This window comes from Cupressus sempervirens, chromosome 3, assembly GCF_028749045.1.
Source record: "Cupressus sempervirens isolate cs-2001-9-10 chromosome 3, ASM2874904v1, whole genome shotgun sequence".
Classification (NCBI taxonomy): domain Eukaryota; kingdom Viridiplantae; phylum Streptophyta; class Pinopsida; order Cupressales; family Cupressaceae; genus Cupressus; species Cupressus sempervirens.
Genome location: NC_143120.1, coordinates 1,041,899,577 through 1,041,920,551, shown reverse-complemented (window position 1 = coordinate 1,041,920,551; position 20,975 = coordinate 1,041,899,577). Strand labels below are relative to the sequence as shown.

General features: G+C 37.2%; 1 protein-coding gene and 1 pseudogene across 2 annotated transcripts in view; both read right to left on the bottom strand.

Annotated features, from left to right (window-relative positions):
• Positions 1 to 20,975, bottom strand: part of LOC149570290 (Leucine-rich repeat protein kinase family protein) — a 260,412-nt gene that overhangs the window by 237,824 nt on the left and 1,613 nt on the right. The gene's annotated exons all lie outside the window — the stretch shown is intronic.
• On the bottom strand, positions 989 to 20,713 carry LOC149570291 (uncharacterized; annotated as a pseudogene).

Below are 20,975 nucleotides of genomic sequence, written 5' to 3'. Positions count from 1 at the left end.
CCTTCTTGATGAAGCTCTCACAAAGTGAACTTTCAATTGATTTTCCACAACCTCTAATAGCTGGAAGAAATGAGAGTTTTTCTTCCCAATATGATCAAATATGGCTGAAACCCTAGCTGGTTCTGTTAGAAGTTGTAATCTTTCCTTGGTGTATTTATAAACCAAGGTTAGATCTCCTTTCTTTATTGTTGTAATATATTAGGATATAAGCCAAGGTATCCTAATATATTTCTTTTTTGTCCTTTTTCCACTACATCTTATTTTGTCATCTAGTGGAATATGAGAGGATAAATATGTATTGTAATCTCTAATTTTAGATTATTCCTCCTTAAGAGGAATCTCACACTTGGCCTCACACACTTATGAATGGTGGCATTCATAGACATGGGAGTTACATTCCAACTCCTCTCTCTCATCTCTATTTAAGAGATGACCCTCTTCTCTCATTTAACAATGAGGTTTCTTCCTCTTCTCAATTATTGTATGAGCGATTGCTCTCTCTCTCTCTCTCTTCCTTCTTAGGCTTTTCATGCCTCATTCATAATGTCACAAGGGGTTTTCTTTGCTTTCCCCTTTCCAAATATCTTGTCTCATGGTGTTGGAGCTTGAAGCTTTCTCTCTCCTATTTTATGGTAATATCTTTTCATGCATTTACTCACTTAGATTCTTTCCTGGTATTGCTTATTTACAGATTTCTTTTTCCATTTCTAACATGGTATCAGAGCAGTTTAATCTTTGTTTTGAGTGTTTGCATGAAGGTACGATTCGAAGGAGACTCTTGAGAGAGATTTCACTAATTTCTTCTTTAATCTTCTTAAGATGGAAGAAATTGAATTTTTTTTGGATTTGGCTGGTTTACCGCCAAACCTGATTAACTTTTGTGTGCTCTAATTTGTGCAGGTTACTTCTTATTTTATATTAGTTTATCATCTAACCCCCTTTGGCAGGCTTGCCGCCAAAAGGTTTTCCTATCTAGATATCATTTTTTTTACTCTTGTTTTGATATATTGTTGATAAAGAATTTTTTTTTCAAATTTTTCCTATGCCTAAAATGTTGGCTGTGCTTGAAGCTCAGCCCCATACTCCACGGAAACAACCTCTCGTACTCATTCAAATTTAGAACTTCTTTGACCACATTGCCATGAGTTTTCATCCAAAGAGGCTCATCCATCTGTGCCATTTGAATCAATTTATTTGTACTACTCATGGCAAGTTGCATTGCTAAGGATTTGTCCATGTCCATGTCCATGAAAGAGCCGCCATTAGGGATGTTCATATCAGCGAAAGAAGCCATGGACATCATATCAGGAGACTGTTTTATAAAGCTTCCCATTCCCAAATCTAGAGTTGATGTCATCAATGGCGGCGGTGCCACAGATGGTAACGAATGGTCCGGTCTTCCTCCGAGATATCTTGATGCAATGCTTGAGACTCGATCAAGCTCGTCTTTTAATCGGGCATTCTCAATATGCAAATTATGCTCACTATAAGCCATTTCACCCGCTAAAGATGGGCCTCCACAGTTATGACAGATTGCATGTTTCACTGCTTCACGTAGAGTTAAGTTCTCATTTTTTAGGCTTTCGTTATGAACCCGCAGCACAGCATTTTCTGATCGGTCTTGCTAAGCCTTCATTTGAGTGCGCCGGTTTTGAAACCAAAACTTGACCTGCCTTGGCTTGAGACCCAATTCAATGCTGAGCCTTTGTCACTGTTTGTCATCCGGGTGAGGACACTCCTTGAACAAAGCCTCCATCTCTTGGATTTGCCGAGCTGTATGTCGGTGATAGCGTTTCCTCCTTGGCTGCTAATCTGCAGCATCCTGATCTTCACCGGACCCACCATCCAAATTCCCTCTGCCAGACTTGCTATCATTCTCCTCCTCTCTACTCTTGAACTGCATGCTCTCCACAATTTGGCTATCTTCCCTCAACCGCTTTGGCGGTGCAAGAGACAAGCTGTCGCAGGAAAACAGCGACCTTTGGTTATGCAACTGCAAGTTTGAAGGCAGTTGAGGAATCAGTCTTTGAGCAACGAGCAAACCAGGAGGCGACATGAAAGACTCCCCCATGTTATTGCAGTCAAGAGGCAAATTTTTTGAAGCAAAATTGCCAGAATCAAAACAGTTTTAATTGGTATCAGTTTTCTTTTTCCTTTATTTAGATGTTGCAGTGTCTGTTGTAACTTTTTGCTTGTTTTTTAGCATGCAAGATTTTTTTTTCCTTTTTGAGCTCTGACAGAGGCATCTTTTTCTTTTCTCATTGCCTCTTGTCAACCTATTTTTGGCATGAAATCATTCATTGTCAGACAAGTGCAATATTCTCTTTTAAATCTCTCTTACTCATTACAAGCTTTTATTCAAACTTTTTTTAGAAAAGCTTTTTTAACTCTTTTTTGTATATTCTTATCTGCCAGATCTGACCTCTATCATTAATTACTAAGTTTTTTTTTAGTTATATCTTTCTTAATGTTTTATTTCAAAAAAAAAAAATTCTTTTTGAATCACTTTCCATCGTGAAGGCATAGTATGAGAAAAATGGGGAGATCCTTTTTTGCCCCATGACTTTATGTTCTTATTACTTTGAGGTTATATTTTTGAACCAAGGTAAATATTGTGACTTTTTATAAATTGTGACTTTCCAAAATATTAAGTATGGAAAGGTGATTATTTTCTTTAACCAATCTATTTTCGTATATTTATTTGAGTATATATGGGGGCCCACATATATGCCCAGATAAATATATAATTTATGACTATAATATTTCAGAAATTAATATATACCTTTGCAAAATGAATTTAATACTCATGTTTACCCTCAATGGAGTTTTATACCTGATATCTATATTTAGTTGATCTTCCTTAAATCATTTTACTTAATTGGTTTATGAGTAATCTTACACTATTGCCTTCATTATTTAATGATTTGAGTTAATTGATCTATCTGCACATAGTTGCACTTTTATGCTTTTATAGCTATGTTCTATGCCCATGTTGGCACTTTATGGTTTTATACCATTGATCTCTATGATTTAAATGATATTTTGAGTTGCATAGGGAGCAATTTTTTTTTTTTTCAAGGATAACTATGTAGGTCCCCTCAGTATAACTGATACATAGTTTCCTTATCTGGCCCATGGAGTATCCCTCCATCCTATATTGGTATGCACTCATTTTATATGGAGTTTCCCTCCATTTGATCCTATCTGTTCCATTTTGATAGGATAATATTTTTATGGAGTTTCCCTCCATTTGGTTCTATTGGTTCCATTTTGAAAGATTGATATTTATGGAGTTTCCCTCCATGTTGTTCCATTTTGTTCCTCAATGAAGAGGATACTATTATTGGAGTTATCTCTCCAAATTCAGATGATTTGATCCAATTTGAAGGCAATATGTTGTTATATCCTCATAATCCATTCTTTTGATTATCCTAACAAATCATGATAATTCTAATTTGATCAGCATGTCTCTCTTTTTACTTTATTTTCATATATTAATGTGATAATGATCTGCATACTTTATTGCTTAGATCATGAGTCATACATGTTATGGAGGGACGCCCCCATTCACCTGTAGTGGGATGACTCATTAGTGGACTGTCTATATCCACATGATTGATGCAATGTTGATGCACATATCATTAGTTGGCCTTGTTTGTGGTCATTTGTGCATTAGTATAATATTCTTTTCATGAGAGCATTGATCAAGCTTTTTACTCAATTTGTCCTTGTTGACAATTTTTGAGCATATACTTTATCTTGATATCAGGTTATCTCCATTGTTTTGTGGTAACATGTTTTACTCATTGTTTCTCTATGAGAATTTTATTATCTTTATTCAAAAGGATTTCTAATTTGTCTATAAGATGAAATACTTCTTGTGGATAGTTGTCTTGTTCTCTATTTTTTTCAGGTGATCCATCAAGGAACCTTCTTGAAGATGTGTCTATGCTTCCACATTCAAAGGACTCATGTGCTTCTCTTGGCTCTATAAATGTACCATATGGCTTGAAGACAATCAAATTACTTCATATTGAAGATTAAGTTGCAGATTTTTGTAAATTATGGGTTTAATACCCTTTGATGTAATTTCCCCAAGTAAAGATTAAAGGGGGGTGTTAGAAGTTGTAATCTTTCCTTGGTGTATTTATAAACCAAGGTTAGATCTCCTTTCTTTATTGTTGTAATATATTAGGATATAAGCCAAGGTATCCTAATATATTTCCTTTTTGTCCTTTTTCCACTACATCTTATTTTGTCATCTAGTGGAATATGAGAGGATAAATATGTATTGTAATCTCTAATTTTAGATTATTCCTCCTTAAGAGGAATCTCACACTTGGCCTCACACACTTATGAATGGTGGCATTCTTAGACATGGGAGTTACATTCCAACTCCTCTCTCTCATCTCTATTTAAGAGATGACCCTCTTCTCTCATTTAACAATGAGGTTTCTTCCTCTTCTCAATTATTGTATGAGCGATTGCTCTCTCTCTCTCTCTCTCTTCCTTCTTAGGCTTTTCATGCCTCATTCATAATGTCGCAAGGGGTTTTCTTTGCTTTCCCCTTTCCAAATATCTTGTCTCATGGTGTTGGAGCTTGAAGCTTTCTCTCTCCTATTTTATGGTAATATCTTTTCATGCATTTACTCACTTAGATTCTTTCCTGGTATTGATTATTTACAGATTTCTTTTTCCATTTCTAACAAGTTCCTTCTCCAAGCAAGAAATCCAAAAAGCGTGAGTCAAATGATCAACAATATTATGAGGTTAATTTATTGTTTATATGCTTTTTATACTTCTCCCAATTAGGTTGATTCATTTGTGCTTTTTTAATTCCATTTTAGAGTTGCATAATAACTTTATAATAATTCTCCAATAGGGTTGCCCAAAGTTAAGGTTGCAATAAATACTTTTTAATATCAATTAAATGATATATACTATGTTCTCACATTGACTTAATAAATTGCTTTAAATATTTGGCTCCATAAATCATATTCAATTAATGCACTTTTAAGTCACTCAAATAGAGGGTCATGGCCCCATTGTGTAGAAAGCGACTTTGTAATTCATGTTTAATGATTAATTATTAATAAAGTCACCTTTATTAATAATTATTTAATATAACTCCCACCAATATCATTATTTCACTGAGTCAACTGAAAAATAGGATGGTCACTGCATAAACCATGTATCTAGGTGCCCTGCCAAATATAGTAACTCAACAAATACGACTTACTATGAATAGTAAATCCCTAAATATCTGATCAACCCAATGATATCAGGGATCGACACTACAAACATGGTATGTTTAGATGTTGTGCTATAATTAGTAATCCTGATAATCCTGAAAAAGTCACAAGTCGCTATAAATAGCAAGCATGGCATACTGAACCAAATAAGATCGATTTTGGACACTTCTAACCTCCAAAATAGGAATAAGCCTCCGACATTGCCAACTAAGACCCTCTAACCATCTATTTTAGCCTAAAAGGGCCAATCATGGGCTAATTGAATCATACACCATATCATCCCAAAAAGGGGGCATTACATCTTTCTCCGGAAAGGGCTTCCCCCATGTACATCGTGTGTCTATTATGATATATACTATTTGCATGTTTATTATTATAGCCTGAATGTGTTTCATACATAATTCAGAATCTCATTTACTTATTTCAAAATCTAGGAATAAATTAAATTGGGAAGACCAACAATCTAGTTTACTTGTTTTTTATTTTAAGAATAAATTCAATCGCATGGTTACACAGAGACCCATCTTCCACTCTTGGAGAAGTGTCTCCAATATCGGAGATGTCTTCTGAAACTTCTCAACCCACATGGTTCTTGCTACTATCGTCTCTTGTTTTCTCTGAAGTCTCTTGATCAGAAATCGATGTCTCTAGCCAAAAAACTTGGGCCAAAACATGTTAAAAGGCAAAAAAGGAAGACAAAAATAAAAATTAAAAGCTTGCATAATATTTAATGCTGATATTTTGAACGATACAAAAATACATGCAGAGTAACAATGATCGGATCTACTAAGTGTATATGTAATGTCCCCAATTTAGCAAGTACCAGGAGCCAGGGTTGGTCAGCTCATCATCATGACCCTCGTGAGTTGGCAGTTGGATTTGCGAGTCTTAGTGGTAGACTTGCTATTTTTAGTAAGTCTGTTTTTGGCCAGTTACTATTTTTGGCAGTACAAAGTTCACACAATGATGATGGTCATTCATTCATTCATCTGCTCAACATGAGATTATTTACTGGGGAGACATTTTTATTGCATAAGGCTTATAATTATAAAAATGCACTTTATGATATTAATGCACGTTATCTTATAAAGTGATGTTGTGAAGTTGAAGCTTCTTTAGTGAAAGGTGTAATGTTGAATCCTAGTTGCACAAAGAGATTATAAATATGATTCCCATTTTGAGAATAGGCATCCAATTAAATATTATTTTCTTTTGTGGTTGAGGGTTTGAGTTTTGAGAATTGCCTTTGCAATTATCTTGCAAATTGTTGTTGTGATATTGCAATTTTGCCAATGGCTTCTCTATTGTTTCTCTCTGTATCTAAGAAGCCAATCTGTGTTGGAGTAATTGCCATCATTTGAGGAAGATATTAAGCTGCTGTGATCTAATTGCACTTGCATTTGGGATTGGGTGAATTGTGTATGAACAATGGGCTGTCGTTTCACATTCGGAGGCGGTGTTTTGATTTATATTGGCATGCTGATACCTGATAGGCAGCATTTCATCATACTAGAAGGGCTACGAACTGTTTAAAGCTCTGGCATGTCAGAAATTAGAGCATGTGATCAAGCAATAGGGACCAGTGTTCAAGATAACAGCCTAAGATCTACCTATCTAGCCCTGAGATTTGCTTCACAGACCTGCGTTTGAATTTCAAAGCCTGCGATTTATTATTCAGGGGGTTGTGACTTCCTATAGAGGCCCTGTATCTTCCAAGAAGCTTGCAAGCATATTCTCTCAAGCCTGCATTTGGATAATATGAGACTTGCTTAAATACCAAAGAGCTGTGATTCATTGGCCAGCTGTGAAAAACAAGGCAAATTTGCCATTTGCATAATCCCAGGTTCCTTGTTGAATTCATGTTAATTCCAATTCTTCATTTGAATGATTTACTTGCACTATTGGGCTTCGGTAGCAGTAGTTCAATTAGCATTTGTTTTCAAAATTTTAGTTTGAAGCATTTATATTAAAAATAAATACATATACATTCAAAAAATACAAAAGAAAACAAAAACAGAAAAAAACACATCTTAGTATCATAGAATTGTAGCAATGAGGAATGAGGATCTTTACAGTGGTATCAGAGCGGTTTCCTACCAACCTGCAGGAATTGGGCTTAGAGTTATTTGATCAGTGTTTAATTCAAAGGTTGTCAACATTTGATTCAATATCTAGCATTCAGTAATTATGGATGGTGACAAGAGGTTTGATATGCATTATGCCCATAACGGTCGTAGTTCTCGACCTAGGGATGAAGAGGCTCCGATACAGTTGGTTTTGTAGGCAACAAGGGTGCTAGTAGTCCAGGCGGTTCAATGGGTACAGGATTTAGAGATGTTGGCACAAGTTCTGAGGTCAACAGAGAGGCTAGTGAGACACTCAGGGAGTTCGCGGCAGGGTAGCACCAAGTGGCAGGTGTGTTGCAATAGCTTTCTTACACTCTGCAACGAATAGCACTCCCTCGGCAATGGAGTAGGGAGAGGGCTCAAGATGATTATGTCAATTATCATCGATCTTAAGCTAAGAACAGGTCTAGGGTTGGTGATAGATACCGGGTAGAGGACCAGGTTAGGATTGATGACAGGATAAGTTGGAGTTCATGATAGGCCATAGAGACCCACCTTCTTGAGACTAAAGTTGGATGCAGTATGCACTACGACTCAAACTGCGCCTTTCGTAGATGATGTAGTTTCTCATTTCATTGAGTGGGATGCTCTACCACACGCTGTGAAGCTGAACTTGAATTTTGACAGATATTTGACTTAGAGGCGCGAGCATTCTAGAGGTAGGTCAGCTCCTAACAAACAGAGACTTGGGGAAACAAATTTATAGGAGGTAGCCAATAAGATGACACTAGCTCATTTTGATGGGAGTGGTAGAATGACTACCAAAGCTTGGGTTCACAAGCTCGACACTTACTTCACTTTGCATCCTATGACGGAGGAGGATACTAATAGATTTGTAGTTTTACACCTTGATGGAGTTGCACATGATTGGTGGTATCATGGTTTGGTATCCCTCCATCATGATTAGATCACATCATAACAGGAATTTGTTGGCAGGTTGATAAAGCGCTTCGACAGGAAGGATCCTACGGTCTACTTTATAGAGTTGGCTCAATTACGACAAACAACTATTCTGGAGGCGTTCATCATGTCATGTCCCCTTTCTAGCGACATGATTTCTATAGTAGATTTGCCTATCATCGACTCTCGTAGGCAAATGATTTTGGAGAGAGAGTCATCTTGTTGATCAGTTGGTCGTATATTGCTCTTGGAGAGTTGTAGATGAGCCTACATCCGGTCGAGTTGGGCCTACATGTCATAATTTTTAGTTGAGATTGCACTTTTATTTTATCAAATTATTTTATACTAAAGTGCATTATAAGATTCTATAAAGGATGTTTCTAAAAGATTCTTAGTGACTTCTTAGAAAAGTTAATAAATTGAGGATTGGGGCATCCATTTGCACATGCAGATTTGAGGATTCTACTTCTATTCATATTGGAGCAATTTGTAATCATTTGGTCTGCAAATTTTCATTAGATCTTTGGGAATGAAAACTCCCTTGGATTTGCATAACTGAGGAAGTGAAATATCTTCTGAAGGGTTGCACTTTGGAGGTGGCATTCAGCCATTTCAAGCTGAGCATAATTTGTGGCCAAGGGCCAACGTCTAGAGGATTTATTTTGAGAAGTTTAATTGCATATCTTAAGGAAGTTTTTACTCCAGTTCAGGAGGGTTGATTGTTGGGGCAAATTGGAATTCTTGTTGAATTTTCAGTCAGCTATACTCAAAAAATTATCATTTTGGTGGAGAAGAATATTAAGGGGGGGGTTCGAAATTGGCAAGAAGAGTAAGGAGATTTTATTCAGCATTTTACAACATCCAGGGAAGCATTTTCGAGCAGGGTTTATAGCAGATTTATGAAGTTCGAATTCTGCAACTGAGAGCTACATTTCCATTCAAAAATCCCTATTGGAGCAGCATTTTTTCTTTACAACTGTTTCAGTGCTTTCCTTCAACCCCAGCGCTCCATTCTAAGCCATTTTCGTCACTTGTTTTGTAGTCTAGAAAATTACAAAAATCGCAGGACTGAATTCCTAGGGTTTCTTATAAATCGCAGGTGTTAATATTAAATTTTTCGGCAAGGGTTTATATGTGAATTTCAGGCCAAGACTGGGAGCAATTTTACAGCTCGATTTGCATCTAAAACTGGGCGTTTTTTCCTTGGACTGCTGGGAATGAATTTAGGGCTCATTCCGATCCAGTCTGGGCCAGTTTCGTCAGTCATTAAGGGCAGAGTTTTGGATGAAGAAATTAATTAACTCCAAGATTGTTCCAGACTGCACTGTACGGCCAGCACCAATAACTGTGTACGGATAGCATACTGCACACTTCTAGGGATTCAATCATCAACTCCAGTATCAGCATATCCATTATAAGAATCGGCAAGTGCAGATCATTCTAAAATTCGACTGTAAATGCTTGCTTGAAATTCTGTCCAGTTCAGCAGCAGGTTCAATAGCAGGGTACAGTCGCTGTTATTGGGCACTACAATGATTTGAAATTTGTCACCAACACCAGCAAACACTTCTGCGATTTATGGCAATCCAGGTTCCTTCAATTTTGAATGTATTTGCTTGAAGATTTTAAATAATGTCAAGTTGCCTAAAGAGTTAATAGTTTCAGTCATTTATATCTGTAGAAGCTATTTTGTTACAAGTTGCTTATTGTAAGTGTAACAAATCTGCCATGAATGCATATATATTTCCCATCCGTTTTTGAACTAAGTCGATTGCTCAGTATTTTATCTACAATAGTACAGATCAGATTTCTTGCCAAGTATTTGACAAAATTCTATAGTGCAATATCAGTGTTTTGGTGATCTTATTAGCAAGGGTCATTACACATCAGTGAGTTCTAAAGACTTTCCGTGATTGTATATGACGTATCTGACAGGAGGAGAGTCATGTCATTTATAGAGGGCTTAGCTGAACCACTTAGAGGTTGGATTAAGTCCCTACACCCACCTTCACTATAGGATGGGATGAAGAAGGCTAGGAACTTGGACTCATCTACACCTAGAGGCAAATTTTCCTTGAAGCCTTCTACTTCAACTTATGACAAGACAACTCCTAGGAGGGAGGAGAAATTTGAGTCTAAGAGTCCTATGGCAGCACCTTTAGACCAGGATACCATCAATGATTTGAGGAAGAAGTTATGTTTCTATTGCAAGAGTCCATATGATGTAACTCATAATTGTCCTATGAAGCCTAAGGGCAAAAAAACGATGATAAGGATAGTTTTGATCCTACAAGGCAACTAGCTGATTATGATCAAGATGATGATGATGATGAGGTGGATGATTCCAACCTCAAGGTTGCCTACCTTTCTAGCATTAGAAACAAAGGAGCTTTTAGGATGCATGGGTTTTTAGCAAGACAACATGTGATTGCTCTATTTGACACAGGGGTTGCCCATAATTTTATTAATACCCTTTTAGTTACTAAAAGAGGCATTCAGTCAAAGGATTTTGAGGCATTATGGGTTCAAGTGGCTGATGATTACACCCTTAGGTGTAACAAGATGATTTCAAAACTTCCAGTCACACTGAATAATTATGCCTTTAAGGCAGATTTTTATGTAGTGGATATGGGCAGCACTGACATAGTCCTTGGCATGGCATGGTTGCATACCCTTTAAGACATTTACATCAGCACCGAAAGGATGGAGATGAGATTCATCAAGGATGGGCAGCCACAGATCCTCAAGGCTATTAGGAATGAAGAGCTTAAGCAGATTTATCTTAGACGTATGCAACGCTTGGTACGCCATGAGGATGCTATTGATTGGGTAGTTCAGTGTAGGATGATGCCTACTATAGATAGTTCAGATAAGACAACATATCATCTAGATATTCAGCAGTTGAGGACTAAACACTCTAAAGTGTCTAGTGACTTACCACCTATAATGTCCCCATCTTTTTAGCCTATCAATGGAGTTCTTAGCCTTTCATTCTTTGAAGGCTAAGTGGAGAAATAAGGTGAAATAATTAAATTAATTTCTCATAAAGTCATTAAATAATTTAAAAATTAAAAGGTGACTTTATATTTAATTAATTTAATTGAAAAGTGACTAAAATAAATATTAAATCGTAGGTCACTAAAATAATATTATATTATATGGAAAAGGGAATCTTCTAAAGCACAATTAATTATTGTTGGAAAGGAGGAAGCTTCTAGAAAAGTGCAATAAAATAATATTTTATGTTCTTCTAGAAGGGGTGAAGGAATAGAATAAATAGAGGAGAGAGCCTCACTGTAGGGCATCCAGATTTGATATTGACATTTGCTTGTGCACTTGTGGAGCCAAGGGTTTCTGCAGGACATTTCAGTGATTGAGAATGATAACTCTCTTTGATTGGCAACTTTGAGGCTGTTAAACTATCAACTAATATTGTTGCATTTGCTAGAGGTGATATTTCAGTCATCTCATTGAAGCTTATTGAGTTTTTGCAATAATTCATGAAGAAGATACACTTCAGATTTAAGGTTCTTTCGATGCCCTCATTTTATCTGCACTTCAGAAGGAGTTAAGCAGCGAATTTGGAGGCATATTAGGAAGTTCGTACCCATCTGCTACAGTGCCATCGCTACAAGAATCGTGAATAGTGTTATCGCTACAGTGGTCGTGAATAGTATTGCATCAAGTAAAAACAAAAAAAGAGTTGCATTTCATGTTAGGTGTAGACTAAGCGGAAGAGAAGTCATTTTTTTAGTCATCCTATGATATTATAAGTCATCTTTCTTATTCTAAAAACAAATTGAAAATAAAATCAGTCATATCCCTCTATTGTACAAGTGTTTGACAAAATTTCTAAAAGCAAATATAGCAAGTTTCAATCAGATTTGGACAGGGATATTACACCACCTGGCAGACCACCTAATAGAGAGGTTGAGCATATCATTGAGTTGGAGGAGGGCAATAAGCCCATCATGATTACACCTTACTGGTACCCAAAGCAGCTTCAGGATGAGATTGAGAAGACTATATAGGAGCTGCTTGACATGGGACACATTAGGCAAAGTAAGTCTCCCTTTGCCTCTTCAATTGTACTATTGAAGAAGGATGGCACATTGTGGATGTGTATTGAAAACCGAATGCTTGATAAAAGGACTATTAAGAACAGATATCTAATCCCTCAGATTGATGAGTTGCATGGAGCAAAGTATTTCTCTAAGATTGATTTGAGATCGGGTTATCATCAGATGTGTTAGAGAACAGGATATAAAGAAGACGACATCCAGTTGTCACTATGGACATTTTGAGTTCCTAGTCATGCCTTTTGGTTTGACGAATGTTGCTTCCACTTTTCAATCTACTATGAATAGGGGACCATCATCAGATATGTGTTAGAGAACAGAATATAGAGAAGACGACATCCAGTTGCCACTACGGACATTTTGAGTTCCTAGTCATGCGTTTTGGCTTGAAGAATGTTGTTGCCACTTTTCAATCTACTATGAACAGGGGACCACAATTAGCTTTGGAGGTTTGTGTTGGTGTTCTTTGATGATATCCTGATTTATAGTAAGACTTGGAATGACCATGTTGCTCATCTTGATACAGTTCTGGATATTTTGGATAGGGCTTCTTTGTACGCTAAGGAGTCCACATGTGCACTTGGTATTACAGAGTTGCTTTATCTCGGTCTATTATCGCAAAGGGTGTTCACATGGATCTAGATAGGATCTGTGTTATTTTAGGGTGGCCTACACCAGAGAACCTGACACAGTTTAGAGGGTTCATTGGGATTTCTGCTTTCTACCGCAAGTTTGTGGCAGGGTTCTCGAGACATGCAACTCCCCTAACGGATTTGACTCGTGAGGGTGCCTTTTAATGGACTCATCAGGCTTAGGAGTGCTTTGAGAAGTTCAAGGTTATCATGACTTCATGCCCTATTCTCGTTTTACCAAATTTCTCGAGGCCATTTGATTTGCATTGTGATGCCTCCAAAGAGGGTATTGGAGCAGTATTGTCTCAAGATCGTCATTCCATAGCTTATGAGAGTAGGAAGCTATGAGGTCTTGAGATATCATTTAGCGTTTATGATAAGGAAATGTTTGCCATTATGCATGCTTTGGCCAAGTTTAGGCAATACTTAGTAGGCAGCACATTTTGTATTAAGACAAATCATAACAGCCTGAAGCATTTTCTAGGAGAGTGAAACTTGAATGAGAGGCCATGGAAGTGGGTCAGTAAGCTACAATCTTATGATTTCAATATTTCCTACATTAAGGGGACACAAAATGTTGTTGCTGACACCCTTTCAAGGAGACCCAATTATGCTTGATCATTGAGATTGTTGAGGATTGGAGGCACTTGATCATAGCCGACGATGCCAAGCATCAATGAACAACTGATATTGTGATAGCAGTACTCGGGATAGCAACAAAGAAAATAGTATTGCCAATTGTTGTAGATTTTCCACATCACTTGTTATTCTTGAGGTCTATTGATTCCCATTTTGTTCCAAGGTTATATCATCAGTGGGGTGATAGTTACTTCTACCCTCACACAACTATTATTAGGATTTATGGTTTCCCAGGGAAACCTTTTGTGTTGTCAAGATATGTTCCATTAAGGGTTAAGGGTTGGTTTTCTTGAGGTTATGAGATAGATCAAGATGTTGCAAGATATTGATTTGCCACAGAAGTCAAGGGAACTTTCTTTCCAGATCTTACAATTTACCATCATTTTTCAATGATTAAAGGGCGACATAAGGACATTGTTCAATTGCTCAAGCCCTACATAATGGATATTAGCACTGAGAGGCTAAATGACATAGAAGGTTTTTATCAAATGTTAATGAGCAGAATAAATTCGAAGTGTAGACGGGACCATGAATTTGATTTCCTTGAGGATATTATAAAAAATGAGGAAGATTTTATATCTCAAAGCAATAAGAAGAGATGTTGGCATGCTTACAAAGACATGTTAGATGAAATACATGAAAAGGACCCACAATATGATCCGCTTTTAGAAGCTAAAACTTGGGCCCATAAATTGAGGGTTATTCTTTAGAATTTCTCAGAAATATACAAGACCATCAATGAGAAACTTGGCAGGGCTAAAAAGACAAAGGTCACATTTGTGGAAGGGGCAAAAGTTTTGAATTTGTTGTTGAAAGCATCAAATATGATTCCCCAAGAGGGAAGAGGACAAAAGAGACCAAGAGAGGAATCAGGATCTCAAGGTGATGAGTTAGCCAAGAAGAAAAAGGTTGAGAGTGGTTTGAAAGTCTACCAGAGGAAGAGATCTGTGAAGGGATCAATAGCACCAGTGGCCTATCAATGTCAAGAAGCAGAGGATCTAGTAGGAGAACTCCATCCCCACAATCTCCAAGACCATCCACTCCACCCTCACCATCTGGTAAGAACCGTGATCTTTTGCTTGAAGAGGGAGTTTCAAAGAGTGTGATACCCACTCGGACTATAGAGCAACTAGAAGAAGAGAAGATTCCTGAGGAAGAAGAAGACGAAGATTTTGTATATATGCCTAATGAGTTGTTGACAAGGGGATTCCCCATAAGCCTAGAGCACTTATTTTAGATATTACCACCTAGGAAATAAAAGGAATTTTCCCTACAGAAGTGAGACCAAAAGCTTGTATAGTTTTTGTTGCCGATGATGAATTTGTTAAAAAAATAGCTTTCAAGCAATTGTTATGGCAACATTACAAGCCAAAATGTCATCAAAAGATGGAAAAGAAAAAACAAAGGCCTAAAGCTAATGATGATGACCTGATATGGGAAATCGAGGGTGAAATGATGACCAAATTTGAAGCTATCACTCCAGAAGAGGGAAGGAAAATTGTGAAAGAATAAGGGGTCGCTTTGTTGCATAATTTGGATCTAGCAAATGTAGTAGCCTTTGATTTAGTTATGTAAAGCATGAGGTCACATAGACCTAACATCAAGCAATCAGATAGGCCTATGAGGTGCATGTATTACAGTGAAGATCTTGGTGCCCTGGCTACTTGGTCCTTCTCTCCCTCTAGCTCTGGAAAAGAGATTGTTGATGAAGTTGTTGGTATTAGAGGTAATATAGTTTGGCAAAGCGTAGGAGACGCAAAACTTACAGACTGGTAATTTAAAAGAGCATGTATCATATGTTGATCATGTAGCCAAGAACATGAGAAAGAACATGAGGAGTTGCAGACAAAGTTTATGCATGTTTTTAGTGCTTATGAAGCTTAGTCTAAGTTGAGTGCTAACTTGCAAACTCAAGTCATCTTGTTGAATCAAAGAATAGTTGAGTTGGAGGCAGCTAAGCCAGTAGGAACAGATGAGGCAAGACCTTCCCATAAATGGAGCATTGTGCCTAATGAAAGTAGAGATGTGGATGCTTTGATCAAAGAGGTGGTGGATTTGAAAATGAGGGCTGAAATGATAAAAGCGATTTTGAGTTCAACAAGGAGATAATTGTTCAGACTGCATTAATGCATTTACATGAGAAAATAAATGTTAGAATGTTCAAATTTCATCAGGTATGTTCTTTACTTTATTTGGTTGTTAGTAAATTTGAAGAAGATAGATCATTGGTCAAACCAATCTATCATAAGTGGGTGGAGAGAATTAACAAGATAAAGCAGATTGAGTTGTGTGCAAGAGTATATCCAAATGCTACTTCAAAAGCCCTTTCAAAAGCCCTACCCACTATTAATATTGTCAAATCACTCGCAAGTTTTTCAGTTTTACCAGAACATATTGAAACCAAAATGGTGGAGTTAAAAGAATATTTTAAAAGGACATCAAGATACACTTGTGCCACCTATTTTGAATGAGGACAAGAATGTAAAACAATTTGTAGACTGGAGAGTTGAGTCAATAAACATGGTACATGAGATGGCAAAGAAAATAGCACAAGATATGAACATGATACTTTTTAAAGAGTGTATCACAAAGTTGGTAAATTCTTGGGTGTTTTATGAAAATTTTGAAAAAGAAGTTACCCAGGCAACAGTCAAATATAATCCTTACAGATAGGTGGCAGATTAGATCCTTGCACACACCTAGCCAAGTAGTGATGAGTATGAGGAGTGGGTAAAGAAATATATTATGGTTGATGACTCCAATGTCGAGGGCCCACTTAAACAAAAATAAGCTTATGGATATTCGCTTTTTATGGTGACGTGCAGTTAGAAGAAAGAAGCAAAAGGTCACGTGATCTCAGAGATGTCACACCAAGCTTTGGAAAGACTAACTGCACGCTTTTTCAAATCAAATCAGAAGTTTTGTTGTAACCAAATATTTTTGTCAAGTGAAAATGTGACGCGTCTTTTTCCCTCCAACCTAAAGCTTGATGCAATCCATTCCTATAAATGGATTCCCAAGACTTGGAGAAGTGTCCAAATTTTGATTTGTTGTATATAATACTTTCATTTTCAGGCGGTCCAGTACTGTATTGTCAAGTTTTGATTTGCTCATGAATGGAGAAAATTTGTTACAATAGTCCGAGTCCATTTTAGATTGCTTTAAGTCATAGGTCTGATACTTTAAATGTATAGTTTCAAACAAATTAATACAATGAAGGAATTACTGAAGTTGCAAATTTTGGATCTTGTCTCTTTTTGTTCTATTATTTTGATTTTTTGTGATTTAGTGACAAGTGAATTGAATCTCATTTGTAATTCAATTAGAATTATATCACATTTCATGTATTGTTATTAACCTAATGTATTAAGTAAATGTTTGTGTTTCCCCAAGTTTGTGGGATGGGGACAACAAGTCGGATTTCAGGAATGGCAAATATTTTTGGCGATTTTGGGGATAGGGGGGACGGCAAACGAAGACGGCTATACATATACGTTTGTGTTCCCCCAAGTTTGTGGGATAGGGACGGCAGGGGATGGCACGGATTTTAGGACTAGCAAAAAAATTTGGCGATTTTTGGGACAGGGGGACTGCAAACAAAGATATATATATATATACACACACAAACGAAGACAGCTATAGATATCAAAATCACTAAAAAAAAATTGTCGTTCTTGAAATCCGTCCTACCGTCCCCATCCCACAAACTTGGGGGAACAAAAACATTTACTTAATATATATAGGGAAATTTTCAAATATGCATGTCATTCATATGAAACTAAGCACAAAGCATGTCATTTAAACATTATCGAACCTTAGCATACACCATTTCAATGTCATCTAGGAAATAATAACTGATTTCAGTACTCAATTGTCAATATGAATATCAAGATGTGAACAAAAATATTTAAATATAAGTGTAGCAGCAAACAATATCATTAAATTATGGAAATCTAAATATGTCCAAAGGCTAGAGGGTTGTCATGAAGTTTCATCATCATGTTCAAAACTTCAAGTTCAACATAGAAAACAAAATATAGAAAAATGAAGCAAATTGCTACTCGTATACTGCCTCTGCCACCATGGCATCAAATCAAAGTCCTCACTATCATGCTCCACAGGAAGCATAGTCTCATCTAATGGAATCCCAACCAATCCTAGTGCTGTCTCATCCTCATCTATTTGGGCCACATCCTCGAGTTCAACATACCACCGCAAAGCTAGAGCCTACCTATACTCTGGAGTCTAACGATCCGCAAGTCGAAGAGCATGATGCATTACCACTAGCTTTTCCGTTCGTTTAGATCTAAGTCTGTTTCTCTTGACGGAGAGGATAAATGAATATGTGGACTAACTCCTCTCTATAGCTAAGGAACTAGCAACCTGTGCAAGGAGGGAAGTGGCAAGTGCTTTTAACTCTAGTGTATCTCTCCCATGCCATGTCCACCATCCAATAGGATCTCTTTGTGCCAAAACTACTCTATCCAACCTCGCTTGTGGCCTACCCAAATTTGGGCCACGAAAGTTGGTGAAGTCAAGAAACTGTGCACGAAGAGTAGAGGCCTCTTGAGTTGAATACATCTTATCGATGGCTCTTGTGGAGCCATCCAATACCTAGGGATCGTCACATGGGAGGTTCCTTCCACCCAACTTTGCATACCATTTGGGATTTAGAACAAAAGTTGTCATATGAAGCGGCATATTCATTATGTTTCACCTCCGCGTCAGAATAGGCCTAATATGCACCTCATAAAACCCCAATATAGGACCCTTTGCTACAATAATTCTCTTCATCTTCCCCACCACGTTGTCAAAAGTGTCATATATCTCTCCCAAATTAGGAGCATCAATATCAACATATCGAATGACATCTACAATGGGTGCTATGACAGAGAAAATATATCTGCAAGATGCAAACAAAAATTAAAATCAGAATTAGAAATTTAAAATTTTTCAATTAGTATGAAAATCAGCAAGCAAAGGACTAACATTTAAATTATAAATCACCACTTACCTCATTGTGGACCACCAACTCTCATCAAGGATCCTTTGCTTCACCACTTTTCCTTCAGAGGACTTAGAATTGGACCATCGTCCCTGCTTTCGATTCACCACCATCAATTGGAGGGCCTCATACACCTCAATCATCCTCTCCATCAAGATGTAAGTATGTGCAATACATATAGAAACAATTATAAAAGTATAAATTAAAATAAAGTTAAACATTGATGATTAAAGTTTTAAAAACATCACATATAAGTTTGTAACAATTATGAATATAAATAAACTTAAAGCAAACTAAACTATAATTAAAATTGTCATACCTTGTCCCAGTTGGTTTGAGGAACTCCTTCTTAGAGAAGGATCTAAATAGAGCAAATGAAGTGTAGTGGTTGCATATAAACATTTGCACTTCTCTAGCTTCTAACACCGTCAATTTCACCCATTCAATCTTCCCTATGTCATTCAATGCGTGAACACAACAAGGGGTCCAAAAGATGTACCTATAAGCACCCTCTATCATCAAACCGGCTAATTTGCACACACATGCAGAATCTGTGATAACTTGTACTAGCCGACTCAACCTCCTCTATGGCATCTCTCAAAATGGTGAATTGAGATTCTGCATCCTTATTCTTTCTTGAGCAATCTATGGCTTTCAAAAAATAAGAGTCAACAAGGGATGTGCCAATGATATTGATGAGTGGCCAATGTCTAACATCAGTCCACCCATCCATCACAATAGAGCATTTTGTCCTAACCCAAGTACGTTTTATATCTTCAAACAACAAAGCAACCTTAGAGTACCATCTAAGATGGTGATTCGTAGCTTATGCTCGCCAAGGGATACAAATGAGGGATTCATATTCAATATATCTTTCACCATTTGTTTAAAATAAGTGGAATGGGCAACATGCTATGGGATACCATTAGCAGCAAAGAATCTACCAATTGATGTCTCACACTTTTCCTTTGCTTGTGCATTAAACAAACTTTCACCGAGCCATTCTCACCACTACTCATCTTCCTCTTCCCTCTACACTCAGTAGGGCTGCCTCTAGTACCAATGGCGAATGACATATGTCTAGATGATTGTGACTAAATAGATGGTGATGTCACTATCAAATTCCCCCCCCCCTCAACCTCTAAATGCAATCTTTGGCATTTTGATCTCTATTCATCAGTCAAATTAGGACAAGCTTTGACTCCATCGCATGCAACACCTCAAAAGTGTGACTTCGCCCTTATATAGCTGCCCCTAAAATCATCAAGACAAACATGGCAATCCCACACGTTAGTCCCTCCTGCATTCTTTTTATCTTTGGACCTAGGTGTGACAAATTGGAGAAGAGGTTATTGAAAGGACCCTTTGAAAAATTCTTCATAATGGTGGAAGAGCATTTAAACAAATTAGTATTAGGATCAGCTCCTTTCCTAGTCCCACTACTAGCAATATCACCCCCAACCACATTTTCCTCCTCATCACCACTAATACTAGTACTTCTACTACTACTCATTGTGCCTTGTTTTGAGATTTAAATATGCAATGAAAATATGAGCTGAAACAATGAAAAAAAAAAAAAATTAATCAAACTTTTCAAGCTTCAAATCTATTTGATAAATGGAAAATGGAAGCATAAAGCGTTTCATACTTACTTGGTATACAATAGAGGAAGCTCAAACCCCTGTTCAAACTCTTGGAAGCAAAATAAATCACCTCCTCTTGCAAAATGAAAACCCCAACAAGTTGCAATGCACTCCAACTTCACAAGCAAAACCAAACAAATGTCAAAACAACCACAATGTGGTCGTTTTTGACCTTTTAGGGCATTTGGAGGGGCGGGGCCCACCGGACGACCAAGTTGGGATAAACAAAAAAATTATTTTTTTTAAATTTTTTTTTTTAGCTTCATGAAAAACGGGGACGGTCGGTCGTCCCCTATATGATCAAGGGACGTCTAGACGTCCACTTCCCGTACCGGGGACGGCAGGATTTCCCAAACGTCCCCAAGTATAGAGGACGTCTCTTGCATTTTTTGTCGAAATGGGGACGACGGGGGGACGTCCCATATCTGTCCTCCCATCCCGAGGACATCCCCGTCTTGGAAACCTAGGCTTTTCGGGCGGGGATGCATCCTAGGGGAATGTAGGTAAATGCTCGACATGATATGAGAGAATCATAGGATTTTATGAAGAGATTTTGATAAGCATGAGATACTAAATGTGTATTGATCTCATTTACAAAGTAAAGGAGTAGATCTTGGGTTGTACTATCAAATTAGTGGATGAAATCCCAATGGATAAAAGCACTGGTCATAGTATCATTTTGAGCATGTATTGAAGCTT